General features: G+C 34.4%; 1 protein-coding gene across 4 annotated transcripts in view; it reads right to left on the bottom strand.

The window, feature by feature from the left end:
- XRCC4 (X-ray repair cross complementing 4) overlaps positions 1-15,665 on the bottom strand; it is a 193,636-nt gene that overhangs the window by 77,765 nt on the left and 100,206 nt on the right. The window lies entirely within an intron of this gene.

Genomic DNA, 15,665 nt, shown 5'->3' with positions numbered 1-15,665 from the left:
TTAAATATCCTCAAAGTGTATTTTACTTTCAAAACTGTTTATGTTACAAAGACACATAAGTACCACTGGATTTCTTGTACATTTTTTTTTTATTAACTCCTAACAAAGTATTGGGAATAGAGAAGGGTGTTTCTCCAAAGGTGTTCAAGATGAAGGATTTGCCATTTTCATTATTTAAGGAAGATACTTCTAGTTTTCTGATTTGTTACAAACTGAGATCTCACCTAAGTTTACTCAATCACATAAGCAATCAACAAAGAACATGCTTGTTTAAGAACAAAACTAACAAAAGTGTCAGAGTTAAAGGACATGTAAATAAACTTAAATGGTAGCTAGCCTTGTAAAGTGGTGAAAGACTGCATTTAATAATATGCTGGATATCTATGAAGAAATATAATTGAATCTAAATGAAAATATAAGATAAAAATTTTAAAATATAGTAAACAAAAAGTTCTACTATTTCTCTCACCACTCCTAATAATGGCATACACATTGGCACACACAAATATATTTTATTTATTTATTTGAGGGAACATCAGCTAACAATACTGTATATAATATAGGGGTATATAGGTTAAAATGTCTTCAGTCAAGTGTTACCAACAAGGCACACTTAACCCTTCACCATATTTCATTGAGCCCCACTGTCTTTGGTCTCCACAATTTTAAGTCAGATTTCTATGGATTGTTTTATTTTTTATTTTATTTTATTTTGTTTTTTTAATATTTTATTTTATATAATTCTTACATCATTTTTCATCTTTGTACAATGTATCCATTTTCATTTTGGTTATATTCCCCACACAATTGCACCTCCCCCCTTATTTTGACTCTAGTTCTTCCTCTCCCCACTCCTCCCTAATCATCCCCCATCTCCCCGTAGTGTGGCTCTGGTTTATAGTTGCTTGTTGATTTTGATTTTTACTTTGCATTGATTAGTCTTTTTCCTGGTCTCTTATTTAGGTTTTCTAAATTCCTGCTATGAGTGAGACCATCTGGTATTTTTCTTTTTCTTTCTGACTTATTTCGCTGAGCATGATCATTTCTAGCTCCATTCATATTGCTGCAAATTACATGTGTTTATCTTCTTTGATTGCTGAGTAATATTCCATTGTGTATATGTACCACATCTTCTTGATCCAGTCATCTATTTTTGGGCATTTGGGTTGTTTCCATATCTTAGCTATTGTAAATAATGCTGCTATAAACATAGGGGTGTAGGTGCCCTTTGGAATTACTGTTTCTGTGTCATTTGGGTAAATATGTAGGAGTGGAATTGCTGGATCATATGGAAGCTCTATGTTTAGTAGGTCAAGGAAGCTCCACACAGCTCTCCACAGTGGTTGGACCAGTTTGCTCTCCCACCAGCAGTGCAGGAGAGTACCTTTTTCCCCACAACCTCGACAACATTTGTTGCTGCTAGTTTTTTAAATATGTGCCATTCTCACTGGTGTAAGATGGTATCTCATTGTAGTTTTGATTTGCATTTCCCTGATTACAAGTTATGGTGAACATTTTTTCATATGCCTGTTGGCCATTTGCATTTCCTCTTCAGAGAAGTTTCTTTTTAGCTCTTCTGCCCATTTTTTGACTGGTTTATTTTCTTTGTTTTTGTTAAGTCTCCAGCTCTTTGTAGATTTTTGTGATCAGTCCTTCATCATTAGTGTTGTGTGCAAAATGTTCTCCCAGTTGGTGGGGATTCTCTTTGTTTTTTGTTATTGTCTCTTTTGCTGTGCAGAAGCTCTTTCTTTCCTTTTTTTTTTAAGATTTATTTATTTATTTATACAAGCACTGGGTACAATCAGAAGCACGGGAGGGTGAGAGAATTCACCAGAGCCAGAGTGGGGAGCAGTGCAGGCAGAAGGACCAAAGTACACTACTGAGGGGAGCAGCGGGCTGCAGGAGAGGTCTGCGTGCCATGTGGGACCCTCCTCCGGTGGCCGGGGAGCAGCCGGGGATCAAACTAGCACTGCAGAGGCTGCGGGCAGCTTCGCAACCCAGCGTTCAACCACTGCGCCACCAGGGAGGCCCAGAAGCTCTTTAATTTGATGTATTCCCAGCTGTTTATCTTTGCCTTCACTATCACTGCTTTGGGTGATGTGCCTGTAAAGATGTCTTTGATGTGCATGTCATGTAGTGTTTTACCTATATTTCCTTCTATGTATTTTATGGTTTCAGGTCTTAGGTCTAGTTCTTTAATCCATTTTGAGTTGGTTTTTGTGCATGGTGTGAGGTAGTAGTCAAGCTTCATTCTTTTGCGTGTAGCGACCCAGTTTTCCCAGCACCATTTATTGAACAAACTTTCTTTGCTCCACTGCATATTCTTTGCTCCTTTGTCAAAGATTAGTTGACCATAAATCTGTGGGTTTATTTCTGGATTTTCTATTCAATTCCATTGGTCTGTGTGTCTGTTCTTATTCCAATACCAGACAGTTTTGATGATTATGGCTTTGTAGTATAGTTTGAAGTCTGGGAGTGTGTTGCCTCCATTCCCTTCTTTTTTTTTTTTCAGGAGAGCTTTGGCTATTCGGGGTTTTTGGTGGCTCCATATGAATTTCATCAATAATTGTTCTATTTCTTTGAAGAATGTCATTGAAATTTTTATTGGAATAGCATTGAATCTGTATATTGCTTTTGGTAGGACGGCCATTTTAATAATGTTTATTCTTCCAATCCATGAGCAGGGGATGTCTTTCCATTTCTTTGTGTCTTCTTCTATTTCTTTTAACAGTGTTTTATAATTTTCTTTGTATAGGTCCTTTACCTCCTTTGTTAGATTTATTCCCAAGTATTTGATTTTTTTGTTTCAATAATAAAAGGTATGGTATGGGATGCAGCAAAAGCAGTAATAAGAGGAAAATATATAGCAATAGAGGCTCACATCAAGAAACAGGAAAGAATTCAAAGAAACAACCTAATCTCAAAGCTCAAAGAACTAGAAAAAGAACAACAAAAAACCCCAAAACCAGTAGAAGAAAAGAAATAATAAAAACTAAAGCAGAAAAATGAAATAGAAATTAAAAAAAAATACGAAAGATCAATGAAACCAAAAGCTGGTTCTTTGAAAAAATAAATAAAATAGACAAACCGGTAGCCAGGCTCACAAAGGAAAAACGGGAGAAAGCACAAATAAACAGGATCACAAATGAAAGAGGAGAAATCACAATGGACACAGCAGAAATTAAAAGAATAATCAGAAACTACTATGAACAGCTATATAGAAACAAGTTCAACAATCTAGAGGAGATGGACAAATTCCTACAACTCTACAATCACCCAAAGCTAGATAAAGAAGAAATAGAACACCTAAACAGACCAATTACAATCAGCGAAATTGAAGTGGTAATCAAAAACCTCCCCAAAAACAAAAGCCCAGGACCTGATGGATTTACAAATGAATTCTACCAAATATTCAGAAACGAATTAGTGCCTATCTTTCACAAACTCTTCCAAAAAATTGAGAAGGAAGGGATAATACCAAGCACGTTCTATGAAGCCAACATTACACGAATACCAAAACCAAAGGAGGACAACACAAAAAAAGAAAACTACAGGCCAATCTCTCTAATGAACACAGATGCAAAAATCCTCAATAAAATTTTAGCTATCAGAATCCAACAATGTATCCATAAGATAATTCACCACGACCAAGTAGGGTTCATTCCAGGGACACAAGGATGGTTCAACATCCAAAAATAAATCAAAGTTACCCAACACATCAACACAAAGAAATATAAAAACCATATGATAATATCAATAGATGCTGAGAAAGCTTTTGACAAAGTACAACACCCATCCATGATAAAAGCCCTTGAAATTCTTGGGATACAAGGAACAAACCTCAACATCATAAAGGCCATCTATGACAAGCCAACAGCCAGCATCATTATCAATGGCAAAAAGCTGAAAGCATTTCCATTAAGATCTGGAACAAGACAAGGATGTTCACTCTCACCACTGCTTTTCAATATAATACTGGAAGTCCTAGCCAGTGCAATAAGACAAGAGAAAGACAGACAAGGAATCCAAATAGGAAAAGAAGAAATCAAACTATCACTGTTTGCAGATGATATGATAATATACATAGAGAAACCCGAAAACTCCACAGAAAAACTAAATCAACTAATCAATCAGTTTAGTAAAGTGGCAGGATACAAAATCAACACGCAAAAATCAGTAGCCTTCTTATACACAAACAATAAATCCGAAGAAGAAATCAAAAAATCTATGGATTGTTTTTGGTTTGATTTTGTCTGAATCATGTTTCTCTATATCCCACATGTGAGTGAAGCCATTATTATTTACTTTTCTCTGAATTATTTCACTTAGCATAATGCCCTCCAGTTTGAACCACATTTTCACAAATAGCAAGAGTTCATCTTTTTTGATAAGTGTGTAGTTTTCCATTACGTATATACTACATCTTCTTAATCCACCAATTTGTCTTTAGGCACTTAGGTTGTTTCCACAGATTGATTATTGTAAATAATGTTGCAGTGAACACAGGAATGCATGTATCCCTTTGAATTAGTGTTTTTTGCATTCTTCAGGTATATCACTAGGAGTAGAATTGCTGTATAGTATGATAGATTTATTTTTAATATTTTGAGAAACCTCTATTTTATTGTCCATGGGGCTTGAACAGTCTACATTACCACCAACAGTGTGAGAATATTTTCAAAAGGATATTTTATAGGTGAAATGGTTATATTATTTGTTGTAAAGTCCAGAATTTACCTTAAATTGTTATGTGACTAAATGCATGTGATAGTCAGAGTGAGCTATTACCCAGGTGGTGATAGCAAAGAATACACAAACCAGGAGAACTTTGTTGGGATTCTAATACCATACTCCCAAGGGGGGCAGCTAGAGGTACGTTTGTTACTCTAAATCAATCAATAATTGTTAATTTGCTAAGTAACACTGAGTAATCACAATGTGTATCTATTGATGAAAAAGCACGGAACAAATATGATACTGCATATATGGGCTCTCATGAGTACAATTAAAGAAACTGGAAGTACACAGATTGGCTAAACTATTTTAAAGATACTCTCCTACAAAATTATAAATAGGACATAAGAATTTAATAAGGTTTATTTACTCTTAGAGATGATGCTTTTTGCTAAATTTTTAAGTGCTTTAGTGTCCATTTAGAACTGTTGATAATTATGGTTGCCTGATACCAGGAAGATCAACCATTCCTCTCTCAAGAATCCTTACGTTTACAAAAAGTGAACCTTTTAAATAAGAGAGTGACTAGGACACCTAAAAAGACAGACAGCTGGAATTTCTTCAAGCTTGTAGGGCAGATTCATGAATAACTCTGTACTTACTTGTTAGTAAATATTTGGTTAATGGTTATTTGGCTGTGTGGTAAAATTTAATCTCTTAATATATATTTTACTAACCCCACACTTCTTAGTGGCTATCATTATTTACTACAAAGAAGCTAAAAGTCACATATGACCTAGTGTTACCAGTCATTTCACTATACCATCTTCATTCCTTTCTTGTGGCAACTAAAGGCAATTAAACTGCAGCCTCTCTTTAACACTGTCAATGGGAGAAAGGATTAGCATATCAGAAAAATTACTGCTTAAATAGAATATATCTTTATTGGTTTGTATTTGAACCATGGGAAACATTTTTTCCTTCACTATTGCACATGCAAGAACAGTATATTAAATTGTATCAATTCTCTTAATATATTTACATATACTTAAAAATAAAGTTTTGATAATTTTGATAGCTTTAGCAAAAGAAAAAAAAACATTTCAGCCTATCTTTTCCTCTTCATTCTGCAATGCCAGAGGCCAGGAAATAGAGGCACTCTGCTAACACCAAGCACCTAAGTATTAAAATATGGGATCTTAAGCATTCTTCAAATTTCAAACCATTCCACCCCTGTCCTCTACTTTGTTAGTGTTGGGTAGGTCCTTTCATTCCATTTGCTTGCAATATTGGATATATCATTTCAGTTCTGACACTGGATCCCTTCAACAATGATTTGGAGTCTCCAAACAAGCAAAGCTGTTTTATATACAACAGATGGGATTTGAACTACATCTGAGGAAGTCTAATACACAGTCTTCCAAAATGTCTACATTGTTCATAACTTTTCATAGTTTTAAGTGCAACAACTCAAGTTTTCACTTTCAAGACCTGAGAACCCAGTTTTAAGGGAAAAAATCAATTCACATTAAGTTTGCTACGTTATACATACTCAGCTATGAGGAAGAGCTTGAACAGAGTTGAAAAGAATGACAAATGTTCACTGAATAGAAATGTGCAATGAATAGAAATGTGACCTAGTTGGAGTAAGAGCTCATGAGCAAGAGAGATGCAAGAAATGGGATTGGGCAACAGAAAAGAAGGGGAAAAAATAAAAGGAGACAGAGATAGGTTAAATAAATTTGGAAACTTAAATCCAAGCAGAAGAGAATGAATTTGATACTGACTGGGGAGTTTTTTCCTAAGATTCCACCTACAAGATTCTCAAGGGCTTTTTTTTAAGGATTTACTTTTATTTATATAAGAACTGGGGTACAGATCAGAGGCGTGGGGCGGGGGTGAGAGAATTCACCAGAGACTAAGTGAGGAGCAGAACAGGCAGACGGACCAAACACTGCTGAGGGGAGCACAGCAGGCGAGGCAGGAGAGGTCTGCCACACCATGTGGGTTTCTCCCTAGCCAGCGGGGAATCGAACCAGTGCTGCAGAGGCTGCGGACAGCTTCACAACATAGCGCTCAACCCGCTGTGCCACCAGGGAGGCCCAGCATTCTCAGTTTTTAATATTATCATCAGACTCTTTATCATGACAGTGTCTGGCATCCATTTTCAGGCATTTTTAAAAAGGAAAATAAAAATAGTGTCAATTAACTTACTACAGCTAACCTATGACTGGCAGAGTGATAGAATGAATTTCAAGTTCTCATTAAGTTCACTGCATCCAGAAAACAAGGCATCTTTATAAAAGCCTTGTTATTTTGAAAGGTGGTTCCATAAAAAAGCCACACTCTTCTGATCTGACAGAAGAACCGCAGGAACTTGGCAGCAGCAGTTCAGACATGACAGTGACAGAGTACTGGCTTCCCTAAATGACACTGTTGGTTAAACTGCCAGTAATTTGTATAAATGCCATGAGTTAAACTACCTGGTAAAACTTGAGTCTCTGACCATTAAACACTTATACCTCAATATTATAACAATCATTAAATTTATAATTTGTTTTATCAGGTTTTCATTATTATCTCATGACTATTTTTTTTCCTCATCATGAGACATATATAGTTTCACACACAGAAAGATAGCTACAAAACTCTATTGGAGATTACCATCACTCCCAACTCCAGCTGCCACCCCCCACCCAAATCAAATAAACCAAAAATGTCCTAAGGCATATTATTCATGGCAAGTTAGCTCACAGATTAAATTAGTGAATGAAAGAGGTTCTGATCATGGTCTCTGGACTGTGGGAAAAAAAAATGTGTACTATCTGCAAACTGCCACATCAGAACAAAAAACTTGCAGTGGGTTCCCAAAGTTTGTAACACTTTAATAATATGAAGTGAAGCTTTGGCATTCAAATACCAACCACATTGTATTCAGATTTGAATCTAGTTAGTGGAAAACTTATTAACATTTTAATGGAATATTTTGTTTTCATGTTTGGCTAGTAAAAATAGGTTACTTCTCTCAACATGATTCAAGAAATAAAATTATAAATTTTATACATTTATTAATATGAATTGTCTGCTAAAAAAATTCATATGATTGCAATGATATAAAAATGTAACTTCCACTAAGTGAAGTAGATCTCTCTGTGAACTAGCATGTTCTGTATGTGCCAACTCTTAGAATATCATTTTAACAAGATAGCACCAATGATGAAACAAAAAGTTGTATTTTTCCCCTAAATTAGTAATTTACTCAGTTCTTCCATTAGTACATATAAATAGCAGTCTATTCTCACTACAGAAAATGGAATAAAATTTTCTCTATATATGAAAAGTCTATCAAAGAGTATGTTGACAAGTAACATTCTAGAAGCATGCCATGCAGTTAACAATATAAAATATTAGACTAGTATTCTTAATTGAGATGTTTGTGGTATTTAGCACTTTTTAGGAATGTATAACAGGTTTACGTTCTTATTTATTTTTGAGGCTCATTTAGAATGAATAAACAAAAACAAAAACCAAATCCCACTACAATCATCACCTGCTTCTCTAACCATACCTGCCACAAATCTTCTACTATAGTATATAAACTACTCCAAGAGCGCCAGGGTTCCTTCACTTTGTTTCTTAATTTTTATTTTGAAGGTCCTCCACTCTGCTATTGGCTTAACTGCGTGCTCCCATTGCAAGCACAGCCCAACTCATTTCAGTCATCCCTTGTAGTTCCAATTTCTTGCTTCTTTCTTTATGAACCACTCATGTTATACATACTATCTTGCATTGTTACTCTCCTTATGTATAGCTCCTTTTCCTCTGGGATTATGAGCACCATACAATGAGAGGCTATGCCTTATATTTGACTATCTCCTCAACATATTACCCAATAGTATAATACACGAGAAATAGGAAGATTTAACTTTAATTTTTAAGTGTGTATTCTATTTATTCCAATTACAACTTCTTTATTTATGGACCTCTGGATTCAAGTTTTCCCTAGACTTCATCTGGAAGTATATTGTACTTTACATAAATTCAAAATAAGTTTTTACTACAGAACTCATTTACTAATACCTATTGAGGAATTATTAAGTATTAAAGACTGTGCTATTCTGTCTTACACTAACTGTGAATAAGAAAAACAAGGTCCCTGCTGTCAAGGAGCTTATAAATATTAGATAAGTTGTTACAAGTGTGACCAAACTAAGAATGCTGTGCTGCAATATAAGGAACTACCAAAAAAGGGACTGCATGGCTTCAATTCTGGTATGGTGCTTTATTTCACTCTGAAACATCCTTAAGAATAAATTTTAAAGCCCAATCATTTCTTGTCAGTTTTCTTGCATTGAGCTAATGCTTTAATTTTCTCTTTTCAGAAATCTATTTCAAAGTCTTCTGATACTGACAGTTATGCTTTCAAGAGAGAAATATCCATACAAGAAAAAAAAAGTAAGAAATCAGATTATAATTAGAGCTTGATAATGAGAAAGAAAAATTGAAGTATCAGAGATAAATTTGGGGAAAAAAAAAGTAAATTTGGAAAGATGTGCCTTACTTAGACCTGTCAAATTAGTTCCTTTATGTTTGCTTATATGATTTAAGGTTACAGCTTTCTTGCAAATAACTATAAGTTCTGTTCAGCTCAGTTACAAACGTTTGAATAGATGGTATCTTCTGGATAACAGAAAACACTCAAATATTTTCTGAATTCTTAGGATTTAAAGAATGAAATTCATTAGTATTAAAACTATGAATTTTTTTAAATGAACTATTTTCTTGGTGTATAACAATATTCAATATGTGCAATTTGTTGGTTTTTTTTAAAAATGTGTTTGTGCTTTATCTTTGGTGGTCCACCATGTCTCTGACATTGAGAATATCAGATTTCCAAAGATGACTTTTGTGTTATACAACGTCAACAGCATTTGTTATTAAGTCTGACTTTCAGTTGTGCTGGTCAAAAAAAAAAAAAAAAAAAGAGAGAGACAGTAAGAAACAGACTTGGAAAAGTATATGCACACAGATGCGCATGTGCACACAAGCTTTTGCACACATGCATACACAAATACACTTCTATTTTTTTCTTCAAAGATTTATTTATTTATACAAGAACCGGGACACAGGCCAGAGGTGTGGGGTGAGAGGATTCACCAGAGACAGAGTGGGGAACAGAACAGGCAGAATGACTGAAATACACTGCTGAGGGGAGCAGTGGGTGAGACAGGAGAGGTCTGCCGTGACATGTGGGTATCTCTCCCGCCGCTGGGATTGAATCCACACTGCAGAGGCTGCAGACAGCTTCACAGGGCTCCGTTCAACTGCCTGCACCACCAGGGAGGCCCACAAACACACTTTTAAGTGCGGTATTCATTATCAATTTATTTGGTGGCTGCTTGCTGATTAATAGGTTAGATCCTTAACCTTTCCATAAGATGGTTATGGAAGTTATTCAAGTTGTGAAAAATGGGTAGCAACTGATTACAGATTTGAAAATATGGATGCTTGATGAATGGTGATGGAAAACAATGTTTGCTTGTTTGGTCAGATAAGAAATTTATTATCTCAAGATAGGTCACTTCACAATGTTGCTTACTGAAGTATGGTGTGACCAATAGTATATTAGTTGTTTTGCTTATCATTATACTAGTCAGTAAGACAAACTACAGAGACACAATGTAGCCCAAGTCATTGGTTGGGTGCTTTTCTTGATGAAAGAAATAATTTGTGTTTTAAACTTTCAGACTTGGGCCTCCCTGGTGGTGCAGGAGGTTGAGTGCCGCACTGTGAATCTGTCCACAGCCTCTGCAGTGAGGGTTCGACCCCGGCCAGCCAGCAAGAATCCCACATGGCAAAGCAGACCTCTCCTGTCTCGCCCGCTGCTCCCCTCAGCAGTGTATTTCGTCAGTCTGCCTGTTCTGTTCCCCACTGTCTCTGGTGAATCCACTCACCCTCCGCGCACCTGGCCTGTACCCCGGTTCTTGTATAAAAATAAATAAATCTTAAAAATAAAATAAACTTTCAGTCTTATTTGGTGTAGTATTTTAAGGTTGGGATTTTGTTTTTTGTCTCAATATTTTATATTGAAATGAAATAAAATTAATATTTATATACTTAGTATACATTTCTGAAATGAACAAATGGATGAAATATTAAAAACAGCCACCGAAGATTGGATTTTCTATATTCATAACAAATAGCAGTTTGGTGAAAATTGTACTATTCTGATTTGGAAAAGCTTGGCATTATCTTACCCTTTTTATTATTATTTTTTTTCTGTCTCTAGGAAGCTATAAGAGACAGCCAAAAAGATCTTTTAATTCTTTTTTAAAAATCTCAATTTGATTTTGTTTGTATAAACATATTTCATTAATACCTTAATGATATTAAGTGTTTCTGATACAATGAATAATAGAAGTTTTTATTTCATTTAATAATATCAAAATTATGGTTAATACACATTTTCTCAGCCAAGGAACTTAAGAATTTCTGTAATATGTCAAGTAAAGGGCAGAACTAGAGACAAGATTCCTAGTGGATTTTACCACATTTGTAAAATATTTATAAGTTCCATGAAGGCAGTAGCTGAGTTTTACTTGCTATTAGAATAAGACAAACAGCATGGTCTTGAACAAATATTAACTCCTCAATAAATGTCAGTTGTTTCACACAAATTCTTAATAATAAGGGAGTTAATAACAATGGCTGCTTAAAATTATTTTGAAGACCACACAGTTGATTATGCCTGCTGCTGCCAGTTTAGTTAACATAAAAAAATTAAAACATTGGTGGGGGGAAGTAGTTTATGAAAGAGCAACATTGGCCTTCAATTTATATCATCTTGTAGTTAAAAATAACAAACATTCCTTGGAAAGCAGTTGTAATGGTTAATAAATTTTCAGGAAAAAAAAACTACATTTTTTAGCTTTCACCAGCTTTAGAAAGGCACCTCTGCCTATGACCTACATCTTCAAATGTTTTGAGCCAACATAAAGCTTTCATTGTTGTACATGAATCAGGTATGGACCTCTGTGAGCTTAAGATATTTTTTAGTGTTTCCTTCATAGAGATTTAAAGCTTTTTGAAATTTCACTCTTTTTTATTTTGGTCAACCTTTAATAAAACCTAGACTTTTTGAGGACTTAGAAAGGATTTCATTTAACTAGTATAAATGCAAAAAATAGACAAAAACAAATGGAATCTGCAACCTTTTTAAAGTAATGATAAGGAAATCTTGCAGTTCATTATTATTTTGTTCAATAATGTGCTTCCACCATATTATCTGTAATGACTCTAGGTTAACTTGCTAGAACTAGATCAAGATCACTAGGTTAACTAACAAGCTAAAAGCAAAACATGATGAAAGTGTCGAATGTGAAGTAGTGTACAGTTATCTGGTGAACTGTGTAGGTGAGAAGCATTAATGTAGGTAATAAACTTGCTCTTTGAATATTAACAGGGGTAGGAAGAAGAACTTGATTGAATTTATCAAATGTAATAATGGAGTTAATGATAGGCTATTCCACTTCATTTTGCACTATGTCTTAATCTTAGAAAAATGTGAAATAATTCTGATATATTTATTTGTACTTCTTGGCACACTTTACAGTGAAGTTAAGGTCTCTTTGATATAGCTTAGCCAGTTTGTAGTAGTTCTACAAAGAGGCAAATATGAGGCTAAGTTTCAAAAGTTCTTTTTGAACACTGTGGAATGCTTTCCATAAAGGAGGTTCCTGGATCTGCAATGCTAGACAAGTTATCCCGATTGGCTTACAAATCAAATACAATCTTCTACCAAGAAGGATTAAGGAAAATTCTGTGACAAATGGTCAAATAACTTAGATAATATAAGATTAAATTAATAAAATACTTCAAAAGAAGCATAAACCTGACTTGTTAATCACTGTCTTAGTAACTATGGGCAAAACACATACTTCTGTGAAAGCTTTTATTTATAAAATTAGGTGTGACATCAGACCAAACAGTTATGCTAGTATAGCAAAATAAATACCATGCTCTTATATGCTTTAAATATGATTATCATATATTATCTGAATTCGCCGAGAAAATCTAAGTGATTTTCAGGTCATTGTGAAGCACTTTTACATTAGTATTGCATTAAATGTCTTGCCCAAATGAGAAAAATTTTCTTCCAAAATTTCATTGCCAAACATCTACATGCTTTTCTTTATAATACAGTGCTTCATTAATTAATTTTATTTATTTTTTTTCTTTTTTTTTTATAGAGGCATGCTTTTATTTTATTTTATTTTACTTGTTTGTTTGTTTGTTTTATACATGCACTGGGTACAGTCAGAAGCGCGAGAGGGCGAGAGAATTCACCAGAGCCAGAGCGGGGAGCAGAGCAGGCAGAAGGACCGAAGTACACTGCTGAGGGGAGCAGCGGGCGGCAGGAGAGGTCTGCACGCCATGTGGGACCCTCCTGTGGTGGCCGGGGAGCAGCCGGGGATCGAACCGGCGCCGCAGAGGTCACGGGCAGCTTCGCAACCCAGCGCTCAACCGCTGCGCCACCGGGGAGGCCCTTCATTAATTAATTTTAATAAACATTTTAATATTTCTTTTATTTTGGTCAACCTTTAATTTATTAATTTTAATAAACATTTTTTCAATAAATCCTTGTAATTTTTATTTTTAAAGCAAATATTCTAAATATTTGCTTGTTATAATACTTAAAATTACACAAGTAGAACAAAAATATTGTAAGCATCAATTCAACAAAGATAATAACATCGGGGAACTTATTAGCTTATTATAAGTACATATTCTATATATTAGATTTTATATTTATGAGACTTGTTGAGCAAGTTTCATAATCACTGTTAGCAAGCATTGTCAGCAATGTGTTGACTCCTCAGCTTCAACATGCTGTGTTAGTACTGTGCAGTCTCAGAATAAAGCCTTCATAATACTTATCCTATAAGATTTCAAGAGTCAAATTGGAAGTTGTCCTGATGCCTTTCAGAAGATCATCTTGCACATCCAATCAGCATCTCCAAAAAAAGTCCTTAAATCTCTCTAATAATTCTCCCCATCCCCAATATTTCCATAATCTCTTGCTTAGATTATTGCTATAGCTTTTCATAAATGGCCAAAGCCCATTACAATTCATTAATTCAGATTATAATTCATTTATTGAAAACATCCAGAACTTTTCTACAATTGCAAACCTGATCAAGTCATGGCCTTTATTTGAAGACAAGGATAAAACTCCCTAATGTACTTTAATAACTATCATCTTCTTTTTTGGATTCAGTTACTTTTAGTCTGAATTTTGCCTGCTACACCATTCTTTCTCTCTCTGCTTCTAGAATTTGCACATGTGATCTCCTTCCAGAAATAGTATTCTACCACCAACCACTCAACTGGTTAACTCCCACCCATCCTTGATAGCTCAGTAAAGATATCAATGTGTAGAAACCTTTAGAAGCCTTGGTGAGATGTCCCCTCTCTGTTCCTCTATATCATCTTTTTCTGCACCTATTACTATAGTATGAAGGAGTGGTTGAGGCCACAATTAAGAAAAATGAAGTAGGGAAAAACTATTTTAGAGTCTCCTAAGGAATACAGTGGGATTAAATCTTATTGTAATGTTAGCTCATTAGGCAAACTATCACAATCAAAATTACCCTTGAAAATTCTTTAACTTCTCATCATATACAGTAACACACAGTGTATATAAAATTATATGATAATGTACATGCATTGATGTTTAATGAATGCCATAGCATTTCCTAGAGAAACTGTATTCAGAAGGAAAATTACTCACGGCTTTCAGTTTATGATACCAAACTATGATTAATACAGAAAGAGTCACCTTTCTAGCTCTACCAGTTTAATATCATTATCTTAATCTTCCATGGAGATATATTAGTTCATCTGAAGGCTCCTAAGATACCTCCAAAGTTCCCAATTAATTTTTCTTTGTTTTCTTTCTTGGACAAGGAAAGAACAATTTTTCTTTGTTTTCTTTCCTAGCTTGGCTACCTATAGAAAGCTTACATTTCTTTATTAATAACCTCAAATATTACTAATACATAAGTTCATACATTTTTCCCACTGGTACATATCTTGTCAGGATTTACCATATGCACTGCTTGTGGACATAAGTCTGTTAAGTGGAATAGGAGCAAATCAGCACAGATGTCCAAAAATGAAATTTTCTTCTTCCTTCATAAAATCTATATTTACCTAGCAAATACAGATAAGATCAAGTTAACTACATATGTGATGCCACTCCACTATAATTCATAAATTACTAGAAAGATTCCAATCTCTCAAGGTTTGTAAATCATGAAATGAGTAGTGGGTATATAATGGTATAGTTGGCTTCAGAGAGTTACATGTACACTTCACTGTCCCTAAAATTCATAAAATAAACTTTGGCACAGATGTTTAGTAATAAAATGGACAAAGTGTTGCTATAAAAGGCTAGTAATTTTTAGGCATCTAATTTTATATAAAAGGGAAAACTATCCAGAAATGTCTTTCCAATGAAGTGAATTCTGCATGTACCTCTACATATTTTATAATTATTTCATAATAAAATAATTTATAGAAATAATCCATCCTGTTGTCTGTTATATTGTAAGTGCTCAAAATATTGTTGAACAAGAATAGACCCAAGAAAAATACTTCAGACTTTATACGTAAAATAGAATTTATGATAGCAAATGTTTTGTAGTTAGATACAAACTTAAAAATAACAATATAAAAGTTTGACTTGTTTACTCATAAAAAACTTCTTAAAAAAGACTATAATATTCATTATAAAGCAAATACTGAATTCAAAGTTTAATACAATAAATTAGAGTCAGTATTTAAACTGCCCTACTGGAGAATATTCTAACCTTTTACAAAGGAGTATATTATTTGTAAATAATGGCTACCAGATAGCTCAGCCAAAAAATACAGTTACACAAAGGAAGTTATCATAACACAGCTGGGAAAGAACAGAAGCAGAAAAAGGT

This window comes from Talpa occidentalis, unplaced genomic scaffold, assembly GCF_014898055.3.
Source record: "Talpa occidentalis isolate TD23 unplaced genomic scaffold, MPIMG_talOcc4v2.1 talOcc4.6, whole genome shotgun sequence".
NCBI lineage: Eukaryota > Metazoa > Chordata > Mammalia > Eulipotyphla > Talpidae > Talpa > Talpa occidentalis.
This window is presented reverse-complemented; position numbering and strand designations above follow the sequence as displayed.